The following is a 16027-nucleotide window of genomic DNA, read 5'->3' on the forward strand; positions in this document are numbered from 1 at the left end:
CTGTTGTAATGCATCGTTACTGTTCTGTATGTACAGTATGCTGGGTTCCTTATTGTTTTGGAATAATGTAAACATGTAAGGTGTAAGTGTTAGTATTAACAACTGTGCTTAATTGATAAATGGAAGTTTCGTTAGTTTCCTTTAGAACTATTCCTAATAATTGTACTGCATCATGCCTAATTCAATTCATGAAGAAGTGGATGAGTTAAACATCTGAACTGAAATCATCATAACAGGCAAGAGCCCCTGTTCAAAATATTATATACTCACTGCCCTCTGGTAACTGGAATTTTCGAACATCCTGTATAAGAACATATAAAACTTTTTATTTCAAAAAATTAAACATTCTGGTTGCAATTAATATGGAAATTGCGTTATTGGCATCAGGAGTGTTCTTAGAACCAGGAAGTTTCCTAAAAAACAGTCAAACATCTCTCTGAAATGGCACCTCGAGCAAAACAAACGCAATAATTCCATAATAATCATAACTAAACGAATTTCTGGTAGCGATAATACGTCAATAGTACTCCTACTGTGTATATTTAGCTGAGGGGTGAAACTGATAATAGTGGCTAATGGGCAAAAATTCTAACAATCAAGGAAGTAAGGAGCCACTAGGATCGGGCGAGCAAGCAGGACCAAGTGCTGGTAGAAGTAACACAACATCTTACTTCTAATGAATTTATTAAAACCAGCTAAAATACAACATACAATCTGCTAAGATAATGAATATAGGGAGAATCAAACCTTAAGAAACTAGTTCATCAACAATTGAACATTGTACCACGCAACATAGTACTGCATATGCCTTAAGGGCTACAATCTCAAAGGAAGCCTGAAGGGCCAATTTATAACGAATACATATAACGTGTTGGGCCTGAAGGGCCACCAAAATAGTTAACTAGACTTTAGTTAAAGAACAGATTTTCCAACAGTTTAGGCAAGGCAGAGTGAAACAATAAAGCGGCCTGAAGGGCCGTGCAACTTCCAAATAAGGGGCCTAAAGGGCCAAATTAACAAGATAAGAAAATCTTAAAAATATCAACTGGAAAATAACAAGTGCTTATTAACACCTCGGCCTTGAGGGCCAGGTAATAAATGAAATTAGTCAAACAAATTCTGCAATAAGTAAGTAATGGCCAGGAATTTATCAGTAAGCCGGCCTTAAGTGCCCCAGTACACTAACAGGGGGGGTTAAGTATTAAAACTGGATTTCAAAGCCTTAACAGCTGTAGAGATTCCAAAAGGGGGCCTGAAGGGCCAATTCATCAAGGTACTTAATAAACAGCTCAGCCTGAAGCGCTGGCCGACAGTTAAGGTTAGGCAAGTTCCCAAAATAGACGGCAAATCAACAAATTTATCAGTAATCGAGCCTTAAGGGCCACAGTACATTTAGAATCCACATTAAGCATTAAGATCTATTATACAGCGAAGCAATTCCCTAAAACTTAGCAACCTTAAATAAATCAATTGATCCTATCCAGCTTAAAACCTAGGGACAACAATACAGGCATATACTTCTAAAAGGTAAACTTGCATAAAATCTAAATTTAAAATGCAAACAATGGCACACCAACATGGCCAGCAAATTTACAAGAGTTTAACCACAGTTGCTGAGTATGAAATACAAGCAGCTGCAAGGCTACCAATCGGTCATTGTGCCCCAATATCATGATTTACAATCTTCAGGTAGTACGAAACAGGAAAAATACAAGGCGAGCCCCAAAGAGGAATTAAATGATGCCCTTCAATCACAAATCATTAAACTGCAGCGTAAAACTGCCACATTTCACAAACTGGCGTAAAAGCCACCAGCTCAATAGACACTGTTCATATAGGCAAACATACAAATAAAATTCTCTAAAAGGGGGCTGATAACATACGGTATTAAAACAATCTTTAAGATAAACACATGCATCAACAACTTTTAAGGTGTGCACAGCCACGTACTTCACAAATTTCTTTCCTTTCCCTCACATACATAGAACACGAAGGCTTGGAACTGACTACCAAGTTGGTCACAAGAATCAATAGATAGCCACCAATATATAAGTACCTAATTAGACAGTCTCCTAGTGTGACATGACAGAGAAACAGTTAACATTCACAGCCTTTGATTCAACATGTTCTACTATCCTCGTTGTACAGCATCGAGCATGCCCAGAGTGCCTACTGAAAATTTTAACCAAGCAATTCACGCTGACGTCGACGCCTAACCGAGGAACCAGCCCAACAGTACAAAACAACCTACACACTCGAAGTCAAACTCCGCAAACACAGTGCAGAACTAACATCCGACCTTTACTTTCATAGGTCTCAGAACCGGCGAGCTAAACCGGTGGACGGAAAACACACAATGTCGGCGGCAGCAACATAAAGGAAGTCGCAAACACCACTCTAATACAAGGCAATAGCAAGTCAAAAGCACAATGGCAATAGCGAAATATACTCAACTTCAGTCTCGGAGGAAAACCTGCCGCCCTCAGTGCTCAAAACATTCCCGGAGCAACCGTCCTCGGCGACTCCCACTATTCTCCGGAACAGCAACATCACAGCTCCCTATTTCAATTCTCTTCCGACAAGAACAAGCATAATCGGAGCTAACGGCTTCTCCAAGTTAGACACGCTATGCCGTAGAATCTCAATGAGCCGGCCGACACCACACAAACCACCACAAGTAAGACAAACAAGCACTTCCAGAGTCGATGGCGTACTGCCACGCTTCACGACTCAGTCACTCCAACCCACCGACCTAGAGGGCGGGGCATGAGACGAGAAGAACATACGGCGCCGCCACGCGGAAAAGCGCCGGCGGGAAGCCAAGGCGTAACTAGGGCGCGTGTTTAAACGAGACGGACAGAAGTACGTCTCAAGGGGCAGCTTCACATCACCAGGAAAAAGCAATCAGGCTTAGTAAATCATTATATTTTAGCCTGGAAATTGGAAGGAGGCCTAGAATAAAGAACATAATTGTTAGATTACAGCGACCAGAAGTTAACAGCAAAGCTATTGTTCACTAGACAAGAACGGAATTCTGAAGTTAAACGTACAATTATAAGCAAGTATTGGAAATTCGAACAGCCCATCCATTGGTTCACATTGTCATGACGTCCTTACAACGCCAGTTTGCTTTCCTCTGTGATAAGTTGTTTGATATTTCAGCATATGGCAATGACTGGATTCAGTCAATATCTGAATAGATGAAGTTATGAAAGGGCATTTAGCTGTGTATTTTGTGTCTGACAGGGTTTTTCATTTCTTGGTTAACAATGATTCCAGTCAGAGGAGATGGCTTAAATATGGAATCTTCTATCTTGGCTACACACAGGGAATGTAATTTTAATCTTCTTAAGGCCACTAATTTGATTCAGAGTTACACAATAATTGAAAGGGAAGACGATGAATGTTTTGTTTTGACCCCAAGCACAATCACAGAATATATAGGATGTCACAGGGGGGATGGCCAATATTCAGGGATGTGATAGGAATTATCATTTGAAGGAAAAAAAGTCTAGTAAACTTGGGCTCTAAAGTGCGTACTTTAACAGCTATCAGCATTTGTTCATCTTTGCTATGTGGCATACATTTCTACTGAACAAGTGCTCATAGCACTTAACATACCAGTATGCATTTTGGAATGCATGTTTACTAGATAATTTTTTCATGTTATGATCTGCATTAGTTCCTAAAAAAAATATGCAAAGCAAAAAGTTTGCAGTACAAGAAATTTGTTTCACATCATCTAAGTTTAAGAAATGCTCATAACACTTAAGGTTTGTATTTTAGAGACTATGTTTACTAGACTTACTTGCTTGAATGATTGTTCCCATCATGCCCCTGGATATAGACCATTCCTTCTGAGACTCCCTGCAGAGAGCTCTTCAATGTCCTCATCCAAGGTGTGATTAATGAAGCGAAAATAGAATGATGCCAGTTAATTCGCATCCTTTCTGCAATGATTCAAAATAAACGTAAAAAAGGATACATCTACTGCAAGAGCATGGACACTAAGCGAATACACCGAAAGTTACCACTTAAAGTAACATCATTGTTTGCAACATTTGCTAGGGATACAGTTTCTTGCAGAATATATCCAGATGGCCATCTGCTTCTTGTCTTTTCTTGACTCCAATTTACTTGCAGGAGGGATTGCATAGTAATTCTGTCTGATCTGCCATCTCGTGGCCGGATAATTACTGACTTTTCTGCTTCCTTCCCCTGAAAAATTTACTTGCCTGGTTCTTTCCCCTTACAGAAAAGCTTTGAATGTTAACAGCTCTGCAATCGCTCGGTGTTTTTCCCCCAGTTTTAGCCTCTCAACAGATGTGTATGACGTCCTGAATCGAATTGTATCAATAATTCACCTTCGAAAAAAAGTGATTAACCTGGTTTTCTCCCCCATACCTTCAAATAAGATCTCATATGAATACTTGCTGGTTTTGACAGTTACTCTTTTGTTGGACTGACATTGCAACTAGAATTCGAATTCCGAAAACAGAACATAACTGACTGACTCCCGATTGCCGGCGTCTCTGCTGGTGGTGCATGTGTGCCATCTCTATGTATATGTGCACTGTGTGTGGTGACTTTAAACAGGAAGACCAAGTACTGAGTGCACCGTTGGACATTGGGTAGAAGCTGCCCTCCACATTGCTTTAATAGCAGAGAGAAGGCCTGAGGTTTATCAGTAGTTGCATATCTTAATTTCGCAGCATTTGGTTATGAAATTGTTGTTATTATTGGAACATGCTATAAAAGTTCTCTCTCCTCCTCTGTTATGGGTTTTACAAACACATGACGCAAGTACACTGCACTGTTATCAACCCCTAAAAGCTGACAGTTACAACTCTGCTGCTCCACAGTCTTTCTGTCATACTTAGAATTTCAGTAGACTGTCGGACCTGCTTACATCATCTGTTGCTGGGCTTACATACAGATCTGATTGTATTCATGTTGTAACATGTTTGCTGTGATGTAGGCCACGTTCCAGATACACCGTATGCTTAAGTTTCTTGATTTACTGAATGTCTAAAATATTTGTTGGTGACATGTCATAGCTGCTAACTCCCTAGGAGTTTAACACACCACTAACCGTGTGTACAGCGCGTTACGCTGTTATATTTGCACTCAGTACGTAGCATTATGCTGGAAAAGTATCAACAGCGTTCTGATTCAATCAGTATACGTATACACTGACGGAAAAGGCATCACAGCACCAACAATGAGTTGTGCGCCATAACCGAAAGTTAGCAGTCGTGTTTCTACATATGATAGATGATATCTACTCAGTTTTCAAGCCAGTCCCATAATGGTGGCGCTAGTAACATCTCTCTGAGGATGCATTTTGCTTTAAGTATGTGCTGTAACGGACATGAGTGTTAGTTACCTTTGAGATTGGACGTTGGGCGTGGTGAGCTGATGATAGCCAAGAATGACTTTAAGGCAGCAAAGGCCCAAGTGTCAATACCTCACTGAATTTGAATGAGGTCGTGTAGAAGTGCAACGAGATGCTAGATGTTCCTTCTGCAATACTACAGAAAGACTTGGCAGGGATGTAGCCATGTGACTGCTGGTAGCAGTGATCAAGAGGATGTATAATTGCAAGGAGACTGGGTTCTGGTCCACCATGTGGCACTACCGAGAGGGAAGACCATCGTGTTCGGAATATGGCTGTGGTACATCATACAGCATCCACAGCAGCTGCTGGCACCACAGTGACATAACAAATTGTCAAAAATCGTACGGTTTTGAACATGGCTGTTACTCAGCAACTATATACAATTTTTAAATCTACGAATTTTACAGCCAACCGTTTGCAAATAACTGTTTAGTACAGTTGACCTAGGTTTCGACAACTACTAAGGGTATCTTCACCAGAACGAAATTTTTGAAGAATGGCAAAATTACATTGCGATGGTCGGAATTTAGAGCAGATATGCTCAATTCAAAATTAAAATAAAATACGTTCCAGCCTTGACACGTATGCCTAGCCACATATTTAAAATACAGTTCTTAGCCAGATTCCATGTAGCATGCATTCCACTGACTCCAAACCACTGCCATTTCCAACTTCAGTGGTGTCAAGCGAGAGATCATTGGAGGGCAGAGTTGAGATCTGTTGCGTATTCTGATGAAAGCTTGTTCTACCTCAGTGCGGGTTATGACAATGTGTTGGGTAGAAGGAGGCTTGCAACCCACCTCTCTGAATGCTAGACACACTGGATCTACACCCGGATTTATGGTCTGAGGTGCAGTTTCTTATGACAGCAGGAGAACTCTCTTGATTATCCCATGCATCCTGACTGCAAATTTTTACGTCAATGTAGTGATTCGACCTATTGTGCCGTCATTCATGAACAACATGCCTGGGGGTGTTTTCCAACTGGACAGCGCTCGACCACATATCACTGTTGTAACTCAACATGCTGTACTGAATGTCGACTTGTTGCCTTGGCCTGCTTGATCACCAGATCTGTCTCCAATCGAGCATATACAGGACATCATCAGACGACAACTCCAGTATCATTGACAAATAGCGTTAATCGTCCCTGTCTTGACCAACCAATTATAACAGATGTGGAACTCTATCCTACAAATCGACAGCTGGCACCATACAACACAGTGCATGCACTTTTGCATACTTTCATTCAACATTCTGGTGGTTACACTGGTTATTAATCTACCAACATGCAATTGCTGATCTGCACTTCCTCATTCAGGTATATGTTGTGGTGCATGATATTCGAACACAAGTATTCCTGCACTCGGCAAGTAATACAGCTGGAACGTAGTTCCTTACTTCAAGCTGTGACTTTTATAAATGGTGTGAGAGTGGCTACAAGTGAAATAGTAAATAGCAGAGTGCTTATGTCACATCGTTATGAATGTTGGTCAAAGGTGTTGTTTAGGTACAATAATTAGACTCCACAGCTCTAGACAAACGTAGTGTGGTTGAGTTGAAGACACAGAGCGAACATCATGACAAATGCATTGTGCTTCATTTGAAGAAAATGTTTCCAGAATTCTGGGCATGTAGTTGCTCATACTTGTGGAATGCTCAGTACTTTGCAGCTAAGGAGTCTTGAAAGCAGCCATTACTTGTAGACACACTGACTATCATTTTGAAGTAGAATAGGCCTTCAGTTTAATACAATTTGCTTAGAGCAGTGGACATTAAAATGCAGCCTGAATCAAGTATAATAATATATATTCAGCAATTAACAGTCGAATCCAAATGCATCAACATTAGGAACTTGTTAAGAGTGTAGTTTTCCTGCTCAGTAAACACTTGCATAGGCAGTGATATTTTAAGACGTGGTTAATTTTAATTATGTTTTTGGCGTGAGGTAAGTAAAGTTGGCTGCTTACAACATTAGCAGAGGGGTAAGTAGCTTGGCTAGTTTGTGGTTGGAACATATGAGAGTGAGAATGTTTTGTTGTTGCCTTGCTTTACTGACAACTCACAAGAACATCCTACTTATTTGCAGCAAAGAACATGAAAATAAATGAATTTATGATCATTTCTCATACTGTGTAATACATTCAAATACAACAAAACTACTGTTCTTAATTGTTCATCTGCTCATACAGACAAAACAACAACACTTCATCAGTCAATTGCACTATCTCAACTTTGAGTCACTGAGGGTGGCAGCAATCTGATACAGAGAACATTCCACATGAAGTGTTCTGAATGTTGCTGGCTTCTAATTGTCAGTACTTGGGGTCTAGAGGCTAACTTAATCACTCCCTACAGATAGTCTATTGGTGTGTGTGTGTGGGGGGGGGGGGGGGAGGGTAGTCATATCATACTGCTTTATGTAGGTTACCAATTAATAATAAGATTGGCACTTTTGTGGGCTGAAAGCCGCCCCACAATGCTCCTGAGCAATAACTTTGACGGCCACTGGCCTGCAGGACTAACATTGTTGAATGCTTTTGGAGTCAAATAAGATGTGGCAGTATTAATCGAAAAGTGACAGACACCATGACTTCAGCATGAAAGTAGACTGCTGGGGGGGGGGGGGGGGGGGGGGGCGCTGGGGGAGCAGCAGCGTGATTGTGAATAACGATAAGACAGTTTGGATTGAAAATATAATGTGGATGAAGTCTGACTATAGAGTATAAACATATAATTAATTTATATATCAAATCAAATCGCTGGTGAACAAAATTATCAGTAAGCTCACGTATGACCCTGTGCTAGAATGCATATTTTTTAAATGCTAGCAAACTGTGCTTACAATGTGTCTCTATATGGTGTCAGCTAAGTAATAACTTATGCAATAGCTGCTGTGTCATATTTAACAATAGTCTACAGTTTGTCTACTAGTGTACAGGTAAACCTATCCAGCTGATCAAGATTATTGTTATGTTCTGTCTACATACAGCTTTCCTGAGCTACACTGACTTCAACAACTATGACACTGAAATGCTGTTAAAGCCGCCCTAACAGGCTGGGGCTTGTGAAAATATTTACTCCGTTTGTAATCACCAGATAGGTAGAAATTTATGAATGCATTTCTCAGCATAGGCTGAGACTAGCGAAAATGCTTAGTTCAGACTTGCTGCTGCCTAATCACCAAATACTCTACAAAATTAAAGGATGCACCTCCAACATCTGAACACTCGTTCTGATTTGGCACTGTCACACACAAATTGCTTAGAGGAATCACATTTTTTTCGACATTTTATGGAATTTACCATTAAATCACACACAAACTCTAATGTCAAAATATCTTACGTTAATATTTGTCATCATTTTCCAGAATATGCAACTCACTGTAACGTTGAAGTGTTTTTTGTTAATATTTACCACAATTTCCTAAGTCTGCTGCTAGTGGTCTTTTCACTGCAGTGTACAGACATCGAAACATAGTAGGAATATTATTCAAATAAATTTGTAAACAAATACCCATACCCTGATTTTCTCACTATTGAGTACAGGCCGAGATTGAAAATCGAATTGGTCGAGAGCAGGAGATGAGAGAGAGAGATAACTTTGTTTTATAACATCAAGATACTTTTTGAGCACAGTGCAGAATATATCATACAAACACTCCAACGTCAAAGTGTTTTAATGTTAGTATTTGGAGAGCAATGGGACTCAAAGCATCATGGTCGAGAGAAATGGGACAAAACACCTGTAATTGGAATAATAATGTAATTAATTCATTATTTATAATGAACCCCAAAAAAAGAACAGAGGAAATCGTCCAAAAGCACTGAAGTCCTCTGGTGATTGGTCAACTGCATGAAGATGTTTTTGCATTCACACAATAAAGTTACACTTCAGCAACCTATGTTCCTTATTTATAAATATTGTGCTTGTCAGCTCTCTTCTGCTATTGTAAAGTCTAAATAATTTTTCACTTTCAGTTATCTTATCTCCCTTGTGGTAGAACACTCAGTGGAAAAATACAAGTAGAACAAAACATATTCAGTTTACCACAAAAACTAGATACAGTAATAGCAAAGACTCAGAAGAAGGTTTTGATGTTACCTGATGGCAAGTGTGACATGGACAGTAGATGCACAAATTGATTTGATTTGATGAACTCATCCATCTTTAAGAATTTTCCATTCAGTTAATGTTGTCATTTTACACACATTGTATAGCTACATAATAAGCAACACATTTTACCATACTGAAGGAATGTATATGGTTGTATGGCACACAATCAGTTATCATTATAAATAAATGCTATAATTTTCAATGCAATAGGGTCCACAACTGCTATGAATTTTTTGAATGATTTCTTGAAGCCTTCAGCTGCCATTTCATTTATTTCCTGTATGATTGTACAATTTCAGCCTCAGCCCATTTTCACGTATCTAAAATGGAAGTTTCATACAGTGAATACATTAGTGAGAGTTGCGTTTTTGATATAGGAACAAGTCATATCTGTAGATATATTGGGTGCATTGTAACTTACTTTACAGATGATTTTTTGATAGCAGATTGTGTCATATAAGTCGTTGCTCCTATGACATCATATTATACTCATAAATCAGTTCTAAGTGTTCACACTAGTTTAGGAGCAAGTTACTTTCGAGCAGTTGTTGCAAAGCTCTCATATATAATGTACCTAACACTAGGGAGACTATAATTATTTTACAGAATTTTGCTACTTAACCTGCATATGCTTTTGTTGTCAGTTATATTTAATTACTGTTCATCATTGGTATAAATCAAGAATCTACAAAATTAGCTGTGAAGAATGCCCAAAATTTTATATTGAACAAACAGGAAGAAAATTCTGTAAAATAATTGTAATCTTAGTAGTGTTAAGTACATTATATATAAGAGCTTTGCAACAACTGCTCGAAAGTAACGTGTTCCTAAAATAGCGTGGACACCTCGAACTTATTTATGAGTATGATATGATGTCATGGGAGCAACGACCTATATGACATAATCTGCTACCAAAAAATCATCCGTAAAGTAAGTTATAATGTGCCTAATATATCTACAGATATGACTTGTTCCTATATCAAAAACACCAGTGTCACTAATGTATCCAATATATGAAAGATCCGTTTCAGATATTTGAAAACGGCCTAAGGCCGAAATTGTACAATTGTACAGGCAATAAAAAAAATGCCAGCTGAAGGCTTCAACAAATCATTCAAAAAAGTAAATGTGTCATGCAGAATGACAAAAAAACAAACAGTAAGTGTAACATAATACACATGCTGTAAAAAAATTCTGACAAATGAAATATGCTTGATATATGTTAATCATTAAGTACAAATTTATTATGAAAATAAAATACAACAGTATGACACAACAACATTTTTGGAATAGCTCAGGTAGTATAGTGCTCATATCATACAGCAGCTTTAGTAGATTAGATCATTTTTATTACGTGTTTGAAATTCTTCTGTCTTATAGAAGGATTTTTGTTCAAGCCACCTCTTAGTAATATTTCTTAAGGCGTTCAGTGATACAGTGTGTGCTGTAGATGGTAACATACTAAATAATTGAATCCCTATGTATGTGTAACTATTTTTTTAAGTCTAGTAATTGGGATATCCATCATCTGCCTGTGTCATGTGTAATGGTTATGTATAGGATCTCGTAGTTTCTGGCTGTCTTGGTTTTCCTTGATATGCACCAAGCAAGAGAGAATAAAAAGTGATACAGCTGTCAGTATTTTGAGATCTTTGAAGTGTTCACTACATGATAAGTGATTTCCTACTCGAGCAATGAAACTAATGACCTTTTTCTCCCACATAAAAATTGCTTTTGCTCCAGAAAAGATGCTACATAACAACACTGTGAACGCGGGATGGCTGTAAAAAAAAAGGCATTATAGAAGTTCAGCAAAAGCTTGTGTATCACACAAGTCTTAAATTTACTTAGCAGATAGGTGACTCAGGTTAACTTTTTGTATACGTAGTTAGTGTGAGTTTCCCAAGTTAATTTTAGATCAAGATTAATGTCAAAAAGTTTAACTGAGGCACTATGGTTGTCGTTGCTACATAGGCTGAGACGAACATTTACAATTTTAGAGTGGTTAATCTTAATTTGTTTGCTCTGAGCCATGTACTGGGCATTCTGAGTTGTTCTGCACTTTTCTGCTTGAGTATATCCAAGGCCCTATCAACTGTAACAAAGGTGGTGTCATCTGCATATGCTATGGACTTACATGGCGTCATACTGAACAAATCATTTATACAAATGAGGAAAAGCTGGGGTTCAAGCAAAGAACCTTGTGGGACACGTCATATTACACCCAGAGTGTCTGAATTGTTTTTGTTGAAATATACAGTTTGTCTTTTCTCACTCAGATAAGGTGTAATCATAGGCCAAACTTTGCCTTTAAAACCATAGGAGAAGAGCTTTTTAATACAATTCTGTGGCTGATAGAACAAGAAGTTTGACTGAGGTCTACAAGTGTGGCATTTGCACAAAGTATGAATTCGAATCCAGAGAAAGTGAAAAAAATAATATTTTCCACTGCTATCACAGTCAGTATGCCAGGTCTGAATCCATACTGAGAATCGTATGTTGTTGGCAGTTAGGCCCTTATGGATTTCGAGTTGCAAGCAATGCTCTAGGTCCTTTTCATATTTATTATATGACTTAGTTGGAAAAGAGAAACTTATGGCACAAGCATTAACAAAATATTTCTTGAGTTCATCTGGTGTGATACTAACTTTACATAGTAACTTTCACAGGTTTGCTTCTCCCATTCAATGTTTACAAATTTCATTCAATTTACTACCTACTGTGAACTGTGGAAGTAGGATATGTAAATGCTCTGAGGCTGCTATTGATAATATCTTTGTAGACAAACCTAGGAAAAAAGTCATATTACAAATCAATGGTAAACTGGCTATCTGATCATGATGTGCAGCATCTTGTGTTAAATGTTGAAACTTATCAGGATAAAAAAAAAAACCTATTAAATCTGAGGATAATAAATCAGTCAAAAATTGAGAATTTTAAGAGATTGCTCGAAGACATGGACTGGATAGTTATCTACAATACTTCTGACTCAAATGAAAAATACAAAGGCTTTATTAATAAAGTTACTTCCACTTTTGGAAATTGTTTTCCCATTGAGGTAACTTAAACCAAACAGAAGTCAAAATGGAAACCATGGATTACACAAGGAATAAAAAATCATTTGGGTAAAAAATGAGACTGTGTCTACTATCTAGGAACAGCTCTGATGTTAGCATTGTAACGCATTACAAAGAATACTGCAAAATATTGAGGCAAGTAATCAAGAAATCTAAGCAGCTTTATTATGAGAAAAAGGTAATTCCTTATTCCAATTCTTGTAAAGACGCTTGACTTCAGCAACAACATAAATACTGTATGGGATATAGTGGAGACAGAGACAGGTGGGGCCAAATAGGAAGAGGAACAGTTACCTCCAATAAAAAATGAGACATTTGTAACAAGTGCATGTAGTGTTGCAAATCTCTTAAACAAGTACTTCGTTTCTTGGGGTCATCAGGTTTCCTCAACAGTGCAATGGAATATCTGAGACCAATCTTTAAAAATAATTTCAGTAAAGTGGAAATGACATTTGAGTCTCCTAAAGAAGTAGCATCCATCATAAAATCCTTAAAAGCTAATAATTCTCATGGGTATGATAACATATCAATGTAGTTAACCAAGGAGAGCTCATGTGAGTTGAGTTCTATCTTAAGTTATTTGTGTAATCAGTTTCCAAACTGGGTAAAATATGCTGAAGTCAAGCCCCTTTACAAGAATTGGAATAAGGAATTACCATCAAATTATCGACCAATTACACTTTGGCTAGTTTTTCAAAAATATTTTAAAAGGTTGTGTTCAAGCATCTCTGTAAGCATCTGACTGCAAATAATATTTTGCCCAACTCACAATTTGGGTTTCTTAAGGCTTTTGATACAGAGAAAGCTATTTACACTTACAGTGAGAATGTACTTAATTCATTAGATAATAAATTAGAGACCATGGCATTTCCTGCGACCTGTCAAAAGCCTTTGACTGTATGAATCACAGCATTCTCTTAAATAAATTAGAATATTTTTGTGTCACTGTCAATGCTGTGAAATGTCTGTGTCTTATCTAAGAGGAAACAAAGGATGTCGTTGTGAAATACCAGTGCGGTAAGGAGACAGTCTTCATCTGATCAGGTATTAATTACATGTGGTGTCCCTCAAGGTTCTATCTTGGGTACATTGCTTTTTCTCATGCGCATTAATGACCTCTCGTCTGTTACATACATAGATGCTAAGTTTCTTTCGTTTGCAGATGATTCAAATATTGAAATAAGTAGCAAGTCAAGTACAGATTTAGAAACAGCTACTAATCAAATTTTCAGTGACATTAATGAATGGTTTAAAGCTAATTTTCACTGTCATTCAACTTTGAAGAAACCTACTGTATCCAGTTCAGAACCTGTAACAGATTTCCCTCCAGAATGTGTATAAAATATGAAGACATGTAGACCACAGAAGTTAACAGTGTTAAATTTCTGGCATTACAACTCGATAATAAATTCAGTTGGGAAGGGCATACAACAGAATCGCTCAAGTGCCTAAACAAGTCCATATTTGCAGTGAGAATGATGTCATATGCAGGAGACATAAATATAAATAAAACTTGCATACTGTTCATGACCGAGCGAGGTGGCGCAGTGGTTAGACACTGGACTCGCATTCGGGAGGACGACGGTTCAATCCCCCGTCCGGCTGTCCTGATTTAGGTTTTCCATGATTTCCCTAAATCGCTCCAGGCAAATGCCATGATGGTTCCTTTGAAAGGGCACGGCCGACTTCCTTCCCCATCGTTACCTAATCCGATGAGACTGATGACCTTGCTGTCTGGTCTCCTTCCCCAAACAACCCAACCCAACCCAACCCAACCCTACTGTTTATGCCCTCAGTCTATTATGTCATACAGGATGATATTCTCGAGTAACTCAACAAACCGAGCAAAAGTTTTTAGTGTGCAAAAGCGTGTAATAAGAATCATGTGTGATGTAAATTCAAGAAAATAATGTAGAAACCTGTTCAAAGGCCTTTGTATTCTAACCACTGTTTCTCAGTATATCTCAATCTCCAACCAATAGCTCAATACATAGTATCAATACTAGGAATAAGAACACTCTACATAAAAAATTAAAATCGCTTACTTTGGTCCAAAAACGGATCCAGTATTCTAGAATACACATTTTGAATAAATTGCCAGCAAGCATTAAAAACGTGATTTCAGTTAGAGCACAGTTGAAACACGGTTTCAATGACTTTTTGATATGTAATTCCTTCTACTCTATAGATGAATATTTTAACAAGGGGTATCAGACCAGCTTAAGTAAAAATGTCTGTTAGGTTTCAATTTTGACAGCACTTGGTCACAACAGTCAACATTGGGTTTTTTGTGTATGAAAAATTTATTAAAACTGTATGAAAATGTATCTTTCTGACACCGTATTAATTCTGTAAATATATGTGTTCCAGTTTACTGTAATGTATTAATCTATGTTGACTGTCTCCTGACAAATGATCAGTGCAGTAGGTATTATATTCAAGTGTTTTATGTTTTTTATCTTACACTTTTGGACATGTTCCACACCCAGGAGAATGGTCTCATTTTGGGTCTATGCAAAAAAAAAAAAAAAAAAACTGAATCTAATCTAATTTGATACTTACTAATGTAATTGCCACTTACTTCACACTTTGCTAACCTGATTTCTGATCTGCATTTAGTCTTTAACTTAATGTAACTAGCTTTGTCTGCATCGTCATATTTATATTTATCATAGTAAATCATGACTAATTTTTCAATCCCTTGCAGAGTGGGTGAGAATCACTTGGATGCAAAGTCATGTTTTTGGGTTGTTATCATATTTCTTTTCAGAAACTTTGGGCGTCAGGTCTTAAAAATGCGAGTACATTGATAAAAACTACAAATGCATCCTCATTGCTATCACTTTCAAGCAGGCTATCGTTTCATCCAATCATTCCCAACTGTGGACTGTAGTTGTCAATATTTTGAACATGCAGGACCCTAATATGTTTTGTTTTGAGGCAGTCATATACAGTATTATTAATTTTTAACTTTAATTATAGTTCGAAAGAAAGCGGATATTGAACAACCCTAACTCATACATATCTTCTTCAACATCAAGACAGGTGACTGCCTTTTTGAATTTTTATTAATGCAGTATAGATCACGTGATTTTAACATATTCTGTAGATAAAGCTGTTTTGATGTCTTCAGCCTTATATCAATGTTTATAGCTCCAAAGATCAGTATTCTGTATTCGCCCAATTTTTTCAGATTGTAAGTCTATTTTCTCTTAGATTCATGTAACTAATGCACTGTCTCTACTGAAGTAAGGTATACTGATACTACTAGGAGTTTTAATGTTTGAAACAGCGTTGTAGCTGCTGCAAGCACATAGTCTATATAGTAATTAGCAACACTGAAGACACCATACTGCAGGTCTAGGTCCCTGACAGTGTATATTGAAGCTCCACAATGTTGCTGTATTTTTCTACAGAAGCCTGTGACTAAATCAAA

Source organism: Schistocerca serialis, chromosome 9 (genome assembly GCF_023864345.2).
Source record: "Schistocerca serialis cubense isolate TAMUIC-IGC-003099 chromosome 9, iqSchSeri2.2, whole genome shotgun sequence".
In the NCBI taxonomy this organism is placed as follows: Eukaryota; Metazoa; Arthropoda; class Insecta; order Orthoptera; family Acrididae; genus Schistocerca; species Schistocerca serialis.